General features: G+C 37.3%; 1 protein-coding gene across 3 annotated transcripts in view; it reads right to left on the bottom strand.

The window, feature by feature from the left end:
* LOC106872918 (putative aminopeptidase NPEPL1) overlaps positions 1-18,775 on the bottom strand; it is an 88,146-nt gene that overhangs the window by 60,285 nt on the left and 9,086 nt on the right. The window contains exon 1 of one of the 3 annotated variants that reach the window (XM_052976436.2): positions 16,185-16,541. The exons of 1 other annotated variant lie outside the window; for it this stretch is intronic. The gene's annotated coding sequence lies outside the window, so the exon portion shown is untranslated. Of the gene's footprint in view, positions 1-16,180; positions 16,542-18,775 lie in introns of those variants that run through there. One more of the 3 variants, XM_089342157.1, reaches the window with a different exon arrangement.

Genomic DNA, 18,775 nt, shown 5'->3' on the forward strand with positions numbered 1-18,775 from the left:
CCATACACACATACATAGGTGCAGGTGTGGCTGTGTGGTAAGAAACTTGGTTCCAAAACACATGGTCCTGGGTTCAGTCCCACTGTGTGGTGACTTGGCATGTGTCTTCTGCTATAGCCTCAGACCAACCAAAGCCTTGTGAGTGGATTTTGTAAACAGAAACTGAAAGAAATCAATCGTATATATCATCATCATCATCATCATCATCGTTTAACGTCCGCTTTCCATGCTAGCATGGGTTGGACGATTTGACTGAGGACTGGTGAAACCGGATGGCAACACCAGGCTCCAGTCTGATTTGGCAGAGTTTCTACAGCTGGATGCCCTTCCTAACGCCAACCACTCAGAGAGTGTAGTGGGTGCTTTTACGTGTCACCCGCACGAAAACGGCCACGCTCGAAATGGTGTCTTTTATGTGCCACCCGCACAAGCCAGTCCAGGGGCACTGGCAACGATCTCGCTCGAAAATCCTACAGGAGCCAGTCAGGCGGGTACTGGCAACGGCCACGCTCAAAATGGTGCATCTCATGTGCCACCCGCACAAGAACCAGTCCAGGGGCACTGGCAACGATCTTACTTGGCTTGCCGGGTCTTCTCACGCACAGCCCATTTCCAAAGGTCTCGGTCCGTAGTCATCGCCTCGGTGAGGCCCAATGTACGAAGGTCTTGCCTCACCACCTCAGCCCAGGTCTTCCTGGGCCTACCTCTTCCACGGGTTCCCTCAACTGTTAGGGTGTGGCACTTTTTCACGCAGCTATCCTCCTCCATTCTCACCACATGTCCATACCAGCGCAATCGTCTCTCTTGCACGCCACAACTGATGCTTCTAATGTTCAGCTTTTCTCTCAAGATACTTACACTCTGACGGGTATTCACATTGACATTACACATCCAACGGAGCATACTGGCTTCATTCCTTGCGAGCTTACGTATGTCCTCAGCAGTTACAGCCCATGTTTCACTGCCATGTAGCATGGTTGTTCGTACGCATGCGTCATACAGTCTGCCTATATGTATATATGTAAGTGTATGTGTGTGTCTTTGTCTCTGTGTTTCTCCCTCATCACTGCTTCACAACTGCTGTTTGTTTATTTACATCCCCTTAACTTACTGGTTTGACAAGAAGAAACTGATAGAATAAGTACCAGGCTTATCAAAATAAAAAAAAAAGCACTACACAGTGTCTCATTTTTGTTTGCCCACTTAGTTGTATCTGTCAATCTATCTGTGTGTGTGTATATATATATATATATATATATATATATATATAATACACACACACATGTATGTATATGTGCATATTCATATCTATTATATAAAAGTCAATGTCTTTATGTGTGTTCGTGTGTTACTTATACATTCGAAAACTACTGCACCGATCCTAATGAAATTTGGAACACAAAATCCAAGCTTAGGGAGAAGGGTAATGCTGTGTGCTCCATACAATTTCATGGACAAAAATTACTCAATGGATCCTTATGATATTTGGAACTTAGATTCAATGCATAAGAGCAGGTATAATGCAGTATGTTTGGTTTGAATTTGAGATGGGTTAAAGAGGGCCCATGAAAATTCATAAATTTTCTTTGTTGAAATTTCAACCATGGGTAATTGACACACATCAAGAAGTATTCTCAAAGTTTTCACTTCTCATGAAGATTCTAACACTCCCTAATGGGGGCATTAACTCCCATTTTTTATGATCCAAAACTATGGCAAAAGTTACTGAATGGATCTTTATGAAATTTGGAAATTATATTCTATGCACAAGAGCCATAACCCCCATGAAAATTCATATATTTTTGCTGTTGATGAAATTTTAACCATACATATTACACACAAATAAAGTAATATTTCTAAAATTTCATCTTCTTAGAAGTTAGAAAGACCCCTTCATGGGGACTTAACACCCACAATTTAGTTATTTTATCTAAGCACAGATGAATACAGTTGTACGGTCACCCGAGCATCAAAGATGAGTGTTATTTGTAATTCAATGGTACAACAGTGTAAGTGTTTGCTTTGGGACATACTTAGATTGTGATTTCTGCAATGTGGTGCATAAATTGTCAAGTAAATGAGAGGCATCTTTCCCTCCACTGATTCAGTTGCAAAGTGTTCAGTAAAGTTATCTGGTTGCAGACCTCCTTTGAGTCTTTTTTATTATCACTGGGTCACATATAGTCCCCCGATGGTAACATTGATTTCAAGGCCTTCCCAGATGAGTGACTGGTTACTGAAAGACATTTATAGATTGTAAATTTATTCTGTCCAGTTACCTATCGGTATAGTGGTCATTTGCAAACTCCAGAGGTAACACTTTCATTTCCCCTTAGCCCTCACGTCACACAGTTGTTAATGTTTCAGTTGCGTCATGCCCTTCCAATTGCTATAAATCCTTAATGCATCTTACAGCTGTGCCTGTCACCTGTATGGTGAGGAATCCTACATTGGAGAGTAGTAACGACTAGGGTAGGGTGGCTGGCTGACTGCTTATTGTGATCATTCGTCTTTTGGTTTCCTGTAGCTTTGCTCTCTTTTACAGTGGAGGCGCAATGGCCCAGTGGTTAGGGCAGCAGACTCGCGGTTTCGATTCCCAGACCGGGCGTTGTGAGTGTTTATTGAGTGAAAGCACCTAAAGCTCCACAAAGCTCCAGCAGGGATGTTGGCGAACCCTGCTGTACTCTTTCACCACAACTTTCTCTCACTCTTACTTCCTGTTTCTGTTGTGCCTGTAATTCAAAGGGTCAGCCTTGTCACACTGAATATCCCCGAGAACTACGTTAATGGTACACGTATCTGTGGAGTGCTCAGCCACTTGCACGTTAATTTCACGAACAGGCTGTTCCGTTGATCAGATCAACTGGAACCCTCGACATCGTAAGTGACAGAGTGCTGCTTTACAAACCCAATGAACATACATATATTTCCTATTTCAAAGAAATTCGAACAATAGATATAGCACCCAAGTCAAAAAAGATTCTCAACAATTCAACTTCTCTGGTTGACATTAAGACACCCACCCACAATAGGGGCCTTAACTCCCACACTTTAGAGCTCCATGACCTCCATATTTTAGGAGCAAAATCCTTTTAACAGGTTCCATAAGACTGGAATTCTGGATTCTGCGCATAAAGATCAGTAGTATGAGATACATGTGTCATGATTTGAATTTTTTTAGGGTGTGTACAGAGGGAAAGAACCCTCATCTGCAATTTTGATGAAATTCGAATCATAGGTATTCCAGTTCATTACAGAAAATATAACAGAAAAGACTAAAACTTCAATTGCATGAAACACGGGCAACGCCGGGTATCTCTGCTAGTATTCCTTAAATCCTTAGCAGTCACAGTCTTGGAGGATCCCCACAATCAGATCATTTCTTCCTTGGCACTCATGAGGCTAAATAATTCATTATGTCAATAAATGTTATAATATTATTATAGTTTTTTTATATATACCCAATCATCATCATTTAACATCCGCTTTCCATGCTTGCATGGGTTGGACGATTTGACTGAGGACTGGCAAACCAGAAGGCTGCACCAGGCTACAGCCTGATCTGGCAGTTTCTACAGCTGGATGCCCTTCCTAACGCCAACCACTCGCATACCCAATGTATGCTTAATATGTATAATTACCTTTCATTTTCTGAAAAAAAAAAAAAAAGTGTCTAGATGGGCTATTTTCATTCGAAATCTATTAGCGTGGCTCACCCCTAAACTGAAGAAAAAATAAAATTGCATGTGATATGCCTTCGATCGTAGGTGTCTGCTCAATCGAGGCTGTCCTGAGGTTAAACAATAATCTCTTAGATATTGCCGTTATTGCTATCTTATAATTTCTCATTCTCCAAACATATAACCCCAGGGGTTCCATATAAGGTTCTGTGGAGTTCAAGCAAGCAAAATAGTAAATTGGGAGTCCACAGTAGCATTTTAAGGGTTTGTGGAAAAATTTTGATTTATATATATTTCTTGCAAGAAACAGCTAGGTTGTTTCTCTAACATTTTGCATAGTTTAACATGTCTCTGGCTACTGAAACATGTTCTCTCAAGAGTGCTATTGCAAATTTACGCAAGTGAACGTGTGAAAAACAAAATAAGAATTTTGAAAGAAATATCTATAAAACTAGCTTTTAAACATCGAACGGCTCTGGGAGTCCAAGGGGACCATAGGTAGCAAATGGTTTGAGAACAACTGCACTTAACATCTACCACTACATATCACACAAAACATTACATCCTGCCACCAACATTATGTCTACAGTATAAAAGTATTACTTTTTAATGCTCAGAAAATGTTTCCCTAATTCCACTATCATCCTAACTGTATAACAATTTCAATAACAATCTATCATTATTTTTATCACTTGCTAATTTACTTTACAAGTGTATGGTGTTGATCAGAGCAGCCTCAAGGATTATGGATTATCCTTGCTGTCAGTTACAACTGTCCTCACTCAGTTGTAGACACAAAGACACACACGTATATATACGACAAAGACACACACATGTATATATACGACAAGCTTCTTTCAGTTTCCGTCTGCCAAGTCCACTCACAAGGCTTTGCTGTGCTCGAGGCTATAGTAGAAGACATTTGCCCAAACTGCCACACAGTGAGACTGAACCCTGAACTGTTTGGTTAGGAAGTAAGCTTCTTACGACACAGCCACGTCTAGGAAAATAAAAAGGGCATGCAATATCGTTTCTGCTAATACACTATCTCTACCAATAATATTAGTCTAGTAACTAGTTAAAATTCACATGATAATTAGCATATCCATTTATCCACTGGCATACAAACCAAGATTTGGTTCATTTTCTGAGGGAAAAAAGATGAAAACATGATGTTGAGGTATTGATATATTTTAATTGGAAATGAAGTGAACTCCAAGCAAGAGCTGAAATTGATTCTACAAAGGTGGCGGAGAAGGGGAAGACCGATTTTTGCTGTTGTTGCAGTTGTTGAGCACAAAGACTAATGAAGTCCACCCACGGCAGTCAAAGATATTCAGCCTTGACACTCCATTTGTATTTTTTTTCTATGTTCAGGACTACATTACTTCATGTTGACAGATGACAACTGTGCTTCTCTGACACGGCTAAATCCAAACGCATGATGCAATACAAAGACAATGAATCATATCACCAATTTAACGAGTCGTAGCATGACGTCTGCTTGATTTACTAAATTATTTGTATTCACTTGTCTGATAAAAATCAGGGTGAAGCTTTCACTGGAATATCTTTCTGGACACGAGCTCTAACACACGAAGTATTTGCATTTATTAAAACAAGCATTTACACATCAGAAAATTGCTGCAATGTACATTCCACCCATGTGGTCTTGGTTCAGTCCACTGTGCAGCTCCTTGGGCAAGCGTCTTCCACTATAGCCCCAAGTCTGACCAAAGCATTGTGAGAGGATTTGGTAAACGGAAACCTGAAGAAAACTCGTGTGTGTGTGACCTTGTCTTGACATCATGTGATAGCTGCAGGATCCAATTGAATTGAGGTATTCTAATAGTAAGGCTATCAAGCTAGAGTCAAGAATAATATATCTGTGTATCAGCAGTATATATGAACACTCAAGCATATATTAATGTATATACAAACTAATCCTACCATTTACATAGACATGCACATGAAGAGATCAATATACTCATTGATATAAATATACATGTATATGTAAAATCACATACAGACATACTCTCTGATCATCACTAAGATGAGGGAGTCAAAATAATGTATTTGTTATGAGCCAAATCTTAAATGTTGAATTTTGGATTAAAATTTTTATTTACCTGAAGAAAACAATTTTTCTTTTTATGACGTAAATGATTTATTCGTTCATCAATTAAAAAACACATCTGAAACAGCTGTAGTGACCCTCAACCCATCTGTTCTTTAATAAATATATACTGACAAGGTGTAGCAGTGGGCGTGTGGTAAGTAGCTTGCTTCCTAACCAGATGGTTCTGAGTCCAGTTCCACTGTGTGGCACCTTGGGTAAGTGTCTTCTACTATAGCCTCAGGCTGACCAAAGCCTTGTGAGTGGATTTGGTACATAGAAGCTTAAAGAAGCTCGTCATATATATATATATATATATGTATTTGTGTGTCTGCATTTGTCCCTCCACCATCGCTTGACAACCGATAATGATATGTTTACTTAGCGGTTCGGCAAAAATGACCAATAGAATAAGTATTAAGCTTACAAAGAATAAGTCCTGGGGTCAATTTGTTTGACTAAATGCAGTGTTCCAGCATGGCCGCAGTCAAATGACTGAAACAAGTAAAAGAGTAAAATAATATATACACAAAGGGGCCTGAAAAGTTCCTGGCTTTTAGGGTATCATGAAAAGCCTAGTTGAAAGTCCAAACTTCCAAGTTCTTTTACAGGCCTTAGAAAAACTGAAGGACTGCTGTAATAAGTGTGTGAATCTGAGATGGGAATATGTTGTATAAAATCATAATTAACTGATCCTCCTGTATTTCTTTTTACCCAAAGCCAGAAACTTTTAAGCACACTCTTCCATATATATGTATACACACACACACACAACTGTATGCATAAGTGCATATTCCCTGTGTGTGTGCATGCATGTGTGGTAACCATTAACTAGATTTCAATTATAAATGCTGTCTCATGTCAGACAGATATGATAGCAATTCTCCTATAGGCCTTCAGATGAATACCTAACCTGTTTTTGTTTTAAGTGTTTTATGACAAACGTACCACGTAATTAGGCCAAACATCATACCAACAGCGCAGCTGCCCTTGTACAGACATCCAAAATAAAATTTCATCACAGAAGGAGAGAGGCTCACATTTCAAGGTAAGCAAACAGCAGTGTTCTTCTGCTCCCTCTGTCTCCAGTGAAATATGACCACAGGTATTACTAGTAAGATTCTGGACTCTCTAATAAAAGGAATTCCTAATTCTGTTTTGGGCACATGCATGCACACACATATACAGAAATACACACATATACATACATCTATGTACATATAAATTACACAATACACATTTACTGTTTACAAAGAATTGATGTATAGACAAAGAATAAATCCACAACTATTAAGAATTCAATTAATGACACATCATTAAAATCAACCTATTACATTGCATTAAGTTCAAGTGGGACTGATTTCCATGTATTACATAATAAGCTAAAAAACTCTTCAAGGGCAATTTATTATAAAAGTAAACATTTTACATACAAGTCATACTTTAATTATGCTCAACAGCTGTTTCACAACCAAATGTATAATTACATAATTGTGAAATATGATTAACTTAAATAAGTATGAATGAAATTAATTTAAAATCTATTTTTACCCAAAATAGGCAGAAATATGACTGTGTGGTTAAGAAGCTCACTTTCCAACCCTGAGGTTTCTTGTTCAATCTCACTGAACAGCACATCATTATGAGTGTGTGTGTGTGTGTGTGTATATATATATATATATATATATATATATATACATATACACAGGTATTATCTGGTAGTATGCTGTTAAAAGTACATTCACTGTCTTCGGCCTACCTGATATCAAACAGTATGGATATACGTGCCACTGGATTTACTACAAAAATTCCTTTGTTTCCGTCAAATATATAACATAGGAGAGAAAGAGAAAATGGAATTCATGAGATTCTTTATTAATCACTATGATCGTTTTGACCCACTGTGAGATTCTGTACAACTGGTTGTGTTGCGTCATTTGGTGCAGATGGGTTGAAACAAGAATAGTGATTAGAAAATGCAACACAATCAGTTGTACAGAATCTCACCTGTGAGGGACCAATGCACAATGGGTCAAAACAGTCGTAGTGATTAATAAAGAATCTCAAGAATTCCATTTTCTCTTTTTTTCATACATTATATATTTGATGGACACAAGGAATTCCTGAAGTAAATCCACTAGTGCGTATATATATATATGGTCATCTAATAAGTCTGGATTTTGGATAATGGAAAAAAAGTAATGGAATTTTACATTTTATTAAAATTTAATCATATAATTCCCATCATTATCAACGTCGTCCCTCCATTCACCCATCAGTTTTTTAAAATTCCAATGGTGCAAAACTCTTTTGGTTTTGATGAGAAGGAAGAGAGGTTAGTTTTGACTTCTTTGAGGTTTATCCATCTAAATAAGCTTCAAAATAAATGGAAATCAGAAGGAGCAAGTTAAGTGAGGGATTTTTTCCCAGCTAAGTCCTTTGATTTTTTTTCCAACATAATCTTTGCTGTGTGAAACTTCGCATTATCATGATGAAACACCACTCCTTTATGATTCACCAAAGCAGGCCATCTTTTCTTCAAAGCAGTATCCAAACGCCCTAATTAATGGCAATAGATGTAAGCAGTAATTGTTGTGTTAGTTGGTAGAAGCTCAAAGTGGATGATCCTAATGCAATCTCACCAAACAGAAAGAACCTTTTCTGCATGGAGGTCCTCTTTAGGTTGTGGTTTAGCCTGTTTTCCACATCCAGTTTTCATCACCAGTCACCAGAAATGGTGAAATGCTTTTCACAGGTCATCGGCATGGAAAGGACTAGGATTTTTCTAAGCTTGACGGGGTTCTGAAGCACAGCAAACCATCAAAAGTCTTGGTCACTTGTCATTACCTCCATGAGGCTCAACATCAAAAGATCACATGTCAGCATCTCACCTTACATCTTCCTGGGTCTAACCCTTCCACTGGTTCCCTCCACAGTTACAGATTGGTACTTCTTTATGCAGCTATTCTTGTCCATATGCATTACATGGCTATCCATCTCTCTTGTGCACTACATCTGATATCCTTTATACCCAATTTTTCTAATTAGACACTTAGACTCCGTTGTACAGGCACACTGACATTGCACATCCACCAGTAGCTTCATTTTTCAAGCCTTTGCATGTCTTCTGCAGTCACAGCCCATGTTTCACTGCCACATCCCTCTCCACTAGATATTCTAAGCAACTCAGCAGTGATTTCTGATAGGCTAGGGGCATTCCCAGTCTTCATATCTTGCATAGCTTTGTCTACTAAGCTGCTGTCTATTCGGATAGCTGATCCCTGTGTTGGGTGCACATTAGGCAGACTCTCCTTCTTCCATGTGTTCTCCACATATAACAGCCATTCACAATGGCACTTCCAAGCCTCTTTCTTTGTAGAGTCACTAACTGCAGGTGAACCATCATCCATGCAAATGAACTTCTCTCCTACAACATCATGATTTTCCCTAACACAAAATGAAATATCTGAAGCCACTGACCTGCATGCTACAGGCTAAGTATACCTGCCTCCTAGCTTCTCTTCTAGCTACTTGATATAGTTTTTTGCTGCTGCTACCCTTCCAGTTTTTGCTCTAATGGCCATGTTAACTACACTGTTCCACCACCATGTCACCCTAGGCCTGGTTGGGATTTTGCACCAGCCACAAATTTGGTCTGTGACTCTCAGTAAGTTATTTTGTAGGAACTTCCAGTTATCCTCTATGTCACATGTCTCTAACTCCTTTCCCCTTCTCATTCAATGCTTCAGTTAAGTTGTCTCTAAATCTCTGACTATTCAAAGGATCCTTAAGCTTCCAGAACCTTCCTTTCCAGACTGGCTTGCTTCTTGGAATCTTTCTAGCCTGTAGTCTGAAGTCGCTAATAGTTAACGTATGCTGAGGGGTACATTCTTCATCAGAGAAGGTCTTTGCATTTTTGAGCAACCATGTATCTTGCTTTCTAGTGAGAATGTAGCCAATCTGGCTTGCTTGGCCACCAGATTGATAGGCTGTCTGGTGACTAGCAGGCTTCCTGATCATTACAGATCATTAAGGTATTTGATTGGTGTCACAGATCATTAGGTGATTTGCATCACAGAACTCTAGAAGCCTTGTTACCTTTATGGGAACTAACTTCATGGCCACCATGCACACCGCAGAAAACATCTGGTTGCTCCCTAATATGTCAACTGAAGTCACCAGCTGTGAAGAGAAGGTCACTGTCATTTGTCTTTGAGGTAGTCTACAAAAGAATATCATAAAAACGATCCTTTTGTTTATTTGGCAGGCTCATTCGAGGGATATAGGCAGGGATAATTGTCGCTGTACTATTTTGCAAATATAGTCTAAGCTTAAGTACCCTATTACACACTCTGACAACCTCAATCACCTTATACACCCATTTCTCAACTAGGAGTATGCCCACACCACCTACCCTGTTACTGTTGCCTTCCCAGAAGATTTTATGCTCAGGATTTTTGCCTGTGAAGAAACTGGTTGAAGCACCCCTCCATCTTCTTGAATGCAACACACATTGATGTGTCTCCGTTCAAGCATCTTGACAATCTCACCAGGCCTACCTGACATTGTGCCTACATTGACAGTGCCAACTTTAAGGTGGAGTAGGGAGGGAGCAGGAAGAAAGGGAATGGGATTCTGCATCTGAAAAAAAGGTCTCTATGAGCCAAAAGACATGTCATAACAATCGTCTTCATATTTAATCTATCATTTATTCATGCTACACAAGATGCATCTACCTGAAGTGAGTGCTATACAAAGATTGGTAAAAATAGTTGAGTGCAATGCAAGCATTGTTAATACTAAATTAGATAAACAAAAAATAAAAATAGTTAATTAGTTGATAGATCCTCTTCAATCACATTTTGCTGCAAAGAATACAAACTGCAGCATTTGTACTGCAGTAATGTGGGTAAAAGACTACTGAAGAAGAGATGCCAAGAGAGATTCTGGTACAGAAGAGAGGTTTCCAGTATAGGTGCTGAGGATGGGAATAGGTGAGCACATCATGTATAAAGAAACGTTGAAACTACCTACTGGGTATGCTAATTTCAGAGCAAAGGCAGTAATTATCATAGGGACAGTAATGATGAAATGAGGGTATTAGAGGCAAAATTACAATGGGGAAGACATATATCTATATGTGTTGAGGGCTACTGAATATGTCTGGTGTTTGGCAGCCCTCTTATTCAAGCCTTTAGGTATGATCTAACTGTGACAACAACATCAGTTCACATCCAATTGGGTTCATGTATGTGATGTTGATAAGCCACAAAAATGGTGAAACATTGACGTCCATTACTCCTGAATGGGATTTGGAGTGAGTTGTCTAACCTGTCTATGATTTTCAGGTGTTTTAACAACCAACACATTGGGACAGTAATCTTCACCAAGCTATAAGGTAGACTACTGGCAAACAAGCAAAGCACATACGTTGAGTGTGTGTGTTTGATAATGTTTACAACACTAATGCTGCTTCTAATTCATATTTGAATACAAACATATATACATACCGGAGTAAGCACATAAATGTGAAACGAGGTGGAGAAAAGAGTACTCAAATACCAGAGGTAGAGTAATATGCCTTATTTAAAAGCAGCAGAAATATAACAAAAAGCTGTTACTCAGAGTTTCACATTCCCATTCATCAGACAGTTTTGTTAAAAAAAAAACTGTCCGATGAACTGGAACGTGAAACTGAGTAACAGCTTTTTGTTATATTTCTGCTGCTTTCAAATAAAGTATACATATATAGATAGATAGATAGATAGATATCTACATATGTGTGTGTGTGTGTGTGCATATATATATATATATATATATATATTTATATATATATATCTCAATACACGTGTGTGTGTGTGTGTGTGCGTATTGTCAATGTATCATATATCTGAAAAAGAAGTATACAGCAGTAAATTATTAAAGCAATAAAGTTAATGTCTGATCATAAAGTGATCAATGGTTTCGCATCCACGAAGGCTGTAGTTTCACAGATGACTCATCAGACTCGAGTCCAAAAACAACTTTTAACTTTTCTGGGAAGTAGCAATTTGTTTTCTACCTTCCAAAGGGAAAGAGTTAAAATTGTCTTTGGACTAGAGTCTGATGAGTCGCCTGCAAAGCTACAGCTTTCGTGGATGCGAAACCATTGATCACTCTATAACCAGACATTAACTTTATTACTTTAATATATATATATATATATATATATTATTATAATAATAATAATAATAATAGGGATAAAAATCCAAAATTACAGGTAAAAACTCAAAATCAATTTATTAAATATTAAAATTAAATAAAGTTTCACAGTATAATATATATATATATATATATATATATATATAGTTTTAGGGGAAAGAACCAAGATTCATGAACTCATCGTTGAAAATCCACAGTCACATATAGAAAAAGTTTCATCGATGAGTTCATGAACCTTGGTTCTTTTCCCTAAAACTATATATATATATATATATATATATATATATATATATTGTATTAAACGAATAAATGATGAATGAAAATTCTGTAAATAATAATTATATGCTTTATGCTTATAAGTTTTCACTGTATTGACTAAAGAAAATAGTTTAGACTATTTTTGTTAGCCAACTCACATTGAATGCTTATAAGCTTAAAGTTCATATTATGTGTGTGTGTGTGTGTGTGTGTGTGTGTGTGTGTGTGTGTGTATATAGACATTCACATATATATATACACACCCACATATCCAAATGTATATATATATATATATATATATATATATATATATATATATATATATATAACTCATCAGATTCCATTCTGATTGCCCATGTACACAACATGGACATTTGTCTGCATGGCTTCACCAATTCTTGCCAGTTACTATTATCATCTACTTTGGTTACCTGGCATATTTTACTGTACCATCAAACCTTCATCTATGCCAATAGTGTCTTCTCTTACTACAGTCGATTCTTTTTATACCACTACTTCCCCCTCCTCCTCAGCATAATCTGTCATGCACCGTAACATTTTACATGCAGTGGAGCAAGGTAGCTTCATTTGTATCCAGCCTTCATACATCTTCTGTATTCAATGCTCTTGTTGTCCCCCCCCCCCAGGTAGAATTACACCTCATAATTTCAGGCCTGCACACTGCTAGTGTGTCCCTTTGTTGCTAATAGGAATAACAGCATTCTAAAGAGATGTCCCTCTAGTTTGATTTTGGAACATTCAGCCCCCACTGCAAATTCAGTCACCTAGGTAACAGAACCAACAACTACTTATTGTGTGCCTTTGAAAAAATTCATGTCATGGGTGCTTTTACTGCTAACTACATTTGTGCTACACAAGAAGTAATTTTCTGTCAGCTTGAGTGTGATCCCACTGCCTATCTTGTCACTCATAATTTACATGAGACATACAATAGGCACAAACATGGCTGTGTGGTAAGAAGTCTGCTTCTCAACCACACTATGTGAGACACTGGGCAAGAGTCTTCCCACTATAGCACAGGGCTAATCAAATCCTTGTCAGTGAATTAGAAAGACAGAAACTGAAAGAAGCATGTGTGTGTGTGTGTGTGTGTGTGTGTGTGTGAGAGAGAGAGAGAGAGTTTATATATCTATCTTTAACTTGTTTCAGTCATCAGACTGTGTGAGAGAGAGAGAGAGAGAGAGAGAGAGAGAGACAGACAGATAGATAGAGATATGTATGCATTTGTATGTTCGTTTGTGTCTCCTTGTCTTAGACATCACATAACTGTAAATGAGTTTCACTGTCATAAAGCAGTGTCATTCATCTCCAGTCTTCTGTGACAACATATCTGGTCAAAGGGAAATGTTACCTTGCATGGAAACAGGTGAGGGTTGGCAACAGGAAGGACATTTGGGTGTAGAAAATCTACTCAACTCCCTCTGACCCATGCAAACATGATGATACCAACTAGTTCTCTGCATATCATGTATAGCCCCTTAAAAGCTAGCAGTAAGGTTCTGTATTCTCTCTTACAGGTGAAGAATTCTATCTTAGACTCTTTGACTATAACTTTCTACTAACCAAATTTCTTCAGTGGATTCAACTACAAGTTGTGACTATGGACAGTCGGTCTTGAGGTTCTTTTTATTGCCTTGAGATTTATATAATTTATACGACAGGCCTGAGAACAGGTCCCTTCTGGATAACTACCTCCATGCTAACTTACTGAACTCAATAGATAAATAGCATGAAATTACAGGTGCTATTCTATGACATTGTTGTTGATTAGTCCCAGAGCTAACTTAATAACATTCCAGTTGTGATCATCATGTCTGTGTTAACCCTTTACTTAACTGCATATCATATGTAATACACAAGACATATTTCCCTGGCGTCCATGTCGCATATATAATATAAATTCCCAATTTTTTCTTAACCACTACAGTAACCTGGAACTTATGAAAGGAAAGCTTTATATTACTCAGAATACAGAAAACAAGAGACAACCAAAAGTCTAAAAACAAGCATGGACGTTTAGGACAAACTTATGAAAATATTTGGGACAGGCATTATAGATGTGTTTGATATACTCAGCGTATATCAAACACATCTATAATGAAAGACAATCCAGACATGCACTTCATATTTTCAGACATTGCATCTAGAGTACACTATCCAGAATAATTTTCCCTTATTTCAAACGTTGGGAATGTGATGAAGGAGATTTGGCTGCTACTACTAGAATGTTGGGCGACCACGATAGCTCATGCGACGCTCAACAAAGGAGTGTCTACGTGATGGTCTGACCTGCAACAAATTCCATCTAAACTTTCCTCAAATCAAGTTGAACCACTTAAAAACAAGGAAAGGATACATCAGCTTATACAGTCCTACATACTAAGAGATGGGATAGTCCTAGCAGGAATGCTTTTGATCATACAGAATACTAGATCAGAGCTGACCTGGGATTAACAACAGTTAGGGACCACCAGCCGCGTAAAAATTGTGGAAATTACTATTTTATGGCTATTTTTAAGAAGTTTGCTTTGCAACATAGCCTTAGGTTCAATCCCGCCGCAAAGAACCTTAAGAGTCGACCAAAGCCTTGTGAATGAAATTTGATGGATGGAACTGAGGGATATACCCCATTTTTTATATTTTTTTTATTGCACCTAGCCTTTAGTTACTTATAACGGAGTTCGCGCTGTTTTAATCTTTCGAATCAGATCTTGGGTCCGAGGATAATCTACTCTCTTCCTCTTAGCGAGTTGGATATCCTAAATATCGTGGGTGCTGCCCTGCCTACAATAAATCACCAAGAAAAACAAAGCAATTGCAGTATTTACTCGATCTTAATTGAAAAGGGCGAAAGAGGTGTTTGCGACTGAACATGGCACAGGGTTTCAGTTAGTAGGCCTTGGCCATGATGAGGTACAGCCTTTAAGGGCTTCACACAATCATACTGACTTATTTCAGCTCCATTTATCGAATAATTTATGCTTATCACGAGCACACATCACCGGTTAATATATATATGCACATATATACTGATTGTATACGCGAGCGTTATGGCTTCTGCACCGATTTCTATCTTTCGACTTTCACATTCAAGGAATTAATCAACTCGACCCTACAATAAAGACATTTACCCTCAAAGCCACTTCACTGGGAATCGAACTTCTTAACTACAGAGCTATCCTACTATGCCTACATGAGGCACAAGTACGAAGTGAGAAAAGAAAATTATTCAAGTACCGGGGTTGATATAATTGACTAACACACTCTCACAAAATTTCAGATCTTGTGTTAGAAACAATCATTATTATTATTAAAAATAATCATAATTAAAAAAAGAAATTAACGTAGCTTGTTGTTTTGCCCCAGGTCAGCTCTAATCGATTGAATAGACTTACGATCAGAGACGTTCCAGCTGTGATCACTACAGTCTTTGTTTCAAATAATCTATCTAGAAACACATTATCCAGTCTCAGGCCCTTTTTTTAATGAAGACTGTAGGCAAGGTATGGTTTGAAGGAGTTTCAGTTTCCACTTCTAATAGGTCGGGTAACCACATAGACTTCTTGGTTAAGGCTTCTAAACCGGTAAAGGCAATAAGGAGGATTATGCTTTTACGTATATAGCTATATATATATAATTAATGTGTATATATATATATATATATACACATAAAATAAAAATGTAGTATGATATTTATGAAAAAAGATGTGAATTACACAATTAGAATATATGCACCGGTATATAATTATATATATATATATATTATATATCGACAGCTGTAAATATGTATAATCACTATGTCTAATGGTTTACATAAATTAATAAATAAATGCAATTACATTGAGAAATTATATATACATGATAGATATATGCAACATTAATTTGAGGAAATAAAATCGCTTACTCACTGTGAATCTGTATGGTGAAGAGGTGAATGGTAGTTTTGCTTTAGAATGTCTGCAGTAAACTACACCACAACACTCTGAATATTACAAGACTAAATGCTGAGTTAATCGAGTGTATATGAATATATATGTCTGTGTGTGCGTGTGTATGTACTGTCAGGTTGGTCGGTGGAGGATGGTTGCTCTGCAGCAGAATGCTCTCACCCAAACATATAGAGGGAGGGGGAAAAGCCGGGCACTACTATGTTGTTAATTGTAGTGATGGTGGTAGTGATAACGATAGTGATTATGATAGTGTTGATATAATGACAAAACAGTTTTAAACAATAAAGATATGCAGTGCATATAATGTATATGAATATGTGTAAATGTATGCGTGTTTGTATATATATATATATATATATATATATATATATATATATATATGTGTGTGTGTGTGCGTGTTCGGTGAAAAAGGAGGGGCAAAGGTCTATAAATAGGTAAAAGGAAGAGGTGAAAAATATTGTAGAGTAATATGAGATGGAAAAGAGAGAGGGAAGGGGAGGAAGAGAAAGAGAGAATGTGTGGCAAGAGTTGGAGAGAGAGGATGAGTGGAAGTGGTCGTGACGGTGCTGGTGGTAAAAGCGTTAAGGATTAGAAAGATAGATAGGTAGATAGATATGGGCGTAGAAGGTGAGAGATCGAGCAGGGTAGAGAAAGAGGGGGGATGTGTATAGGAAAGCGGGGAGGATGTAAACAAGAACGTTCAAGTGCACTAAACACAGAGATGGAGTGAATAACGAGAGAAAGTGTATTATAGCGTGAAGTAAAGGGATATAGAAATGAATGAACCAGAGTAGAGAGAGTTCATCGAAGTCAGAAGATATAGATATCATTTCGCTTAAACATCTCGATATTATGAACCAGTTAGAGTTCACTATATCTATCTATCTATCTATCTCTCTATCTATCTATATCTCTATCTATCTCTCTATCTGTCTGTCTGTCGTGAGGGGCGGGGGGATGCAGATATGAAAATAGAGTAAAAACACGAGTATATATATTCGTTTTTATTAATAACAAGCAGAAGTTACAGTAATTCAAGAGCTGACAGTTTTGTGCGTAGGTATTTCTCATAGGTATGTTTAACGAAGACAGAAGGATAAAGAGGCGTTTATAATTTTTTTTTTTATGAAATGAATAGCATTATAGATCGGAGATGAAAGAGTTGTTGCTAAACTGAAATTGAGGTAGAAGAAAAAAACCGGAGTAAAAGAGAAAAGTTAAGAAATTAGAAGGAAATGAAAGAGGTGACGAAACAAGGAAACGAATTGGGTGTGAGAGAGTAAAAGGAATATGAGAGAAAAATAGAGAGAAAGTAGACAGCATAAGAGGGAGAGAAAGAGGAAGATAAAGTAAAGGGAGCATGAGAGGGAGATAGAGAAGTAAAGGGGATATGACAGAGGAGGGAGTCATTGACACCAAGAAAATTTGAGAAGGAAACGATCATTATTTGCGGTGGTCCACTTAAGACCTGTCCAGATTTTTCTGCTTCATTAAACCCTTCGGAATGTGAAACTCCTAAAAATAATACGAACAGAAAAAGTATAATATAAACGCAGATGTAGGTGAATTTCAGTTCACAAAAGGGTAAAAAGAAAAAAAGTATTCAATTCAGAAAATGAAGTTTATATTAGAGCCTAAGGTTTCTTTAATGTAACTTTTGACTTCAACGTCGCTGATTATTGATGCGAGAGATGTGTGTATTCCTGTATATGCATGTGTGTATATATATATATATTTGTGTGTGTGTAAGTATCTGAAATGCTTGCAAATATAGTATTTATACACATACACACATGTATATATATATATATATATATATATATATATATATATATATATATATGAAATTTTCTACCAATATGTGTTATATCACGTAGATTCCGAATATACAAATTTTGGGGGAGGGGGAAGTTTTAGGAGTGGTTGCGGTTGGGAATTTAGGGAAATTCACCGGAGTTCACTTCAATTCGTCTTAACTTTCAAGAAAATGGATATTTTTTAATGAAATTCTTTACAAATATACCTCGGACTATGTAGATTCCGAGGACATAGGAATTTTGGAGGAAAACAATTGGGGGTTATTTTTGAGAACTGTTCCCCACTCGGGGGTGTTTCTGAACAAGTCCATATTTGTTTCATTTTCTCCGTTTGTGCATTCGTAGATTTCTACTGAAGCAACAAGCAGGCAATGAAGGCAGACGAAGTCCTCACCAGAAAACTCGTTATGCTAAAAATAACAGCTAAAGGTCTGGTACACAGAAATATGCTATTAAGACGACTTATCTGTTGCATACGATTTTTTTTCACTTTAAGTAAATTCCCAGGTAAGCGATTCTCATAGAAAGGCAGAAGACACCAAAAGTAAAAATAAGAAATATACACGCACAGTTAAATATAGAAGTGTAAAGTATAATTTGTTACATACTCTCTATAATAAACATGATATTGAATGGAAAAATTCCCCTTTGAACTTCTTTAATTACGTGTGTGGTAGAAATCTACGGATGTACAAAACGGAGAAAATGAAACAAATATTGACGATTTGTTCA

This window comes from Octopus bimaculoides, chromosome 25, assembly GCF_046866305.1.
Source record: "Octopus bimaculoides isolate indiv1 chromosome 25, ASM4686630v1, whole genome shotgun sequence".
Taxonomy (NCBI): Eukaryota; Metazoa; Mollusca; class Cephalopoda; order Octopoda; family Octopodidae; genus Octopus; species Octopus bimaculoides.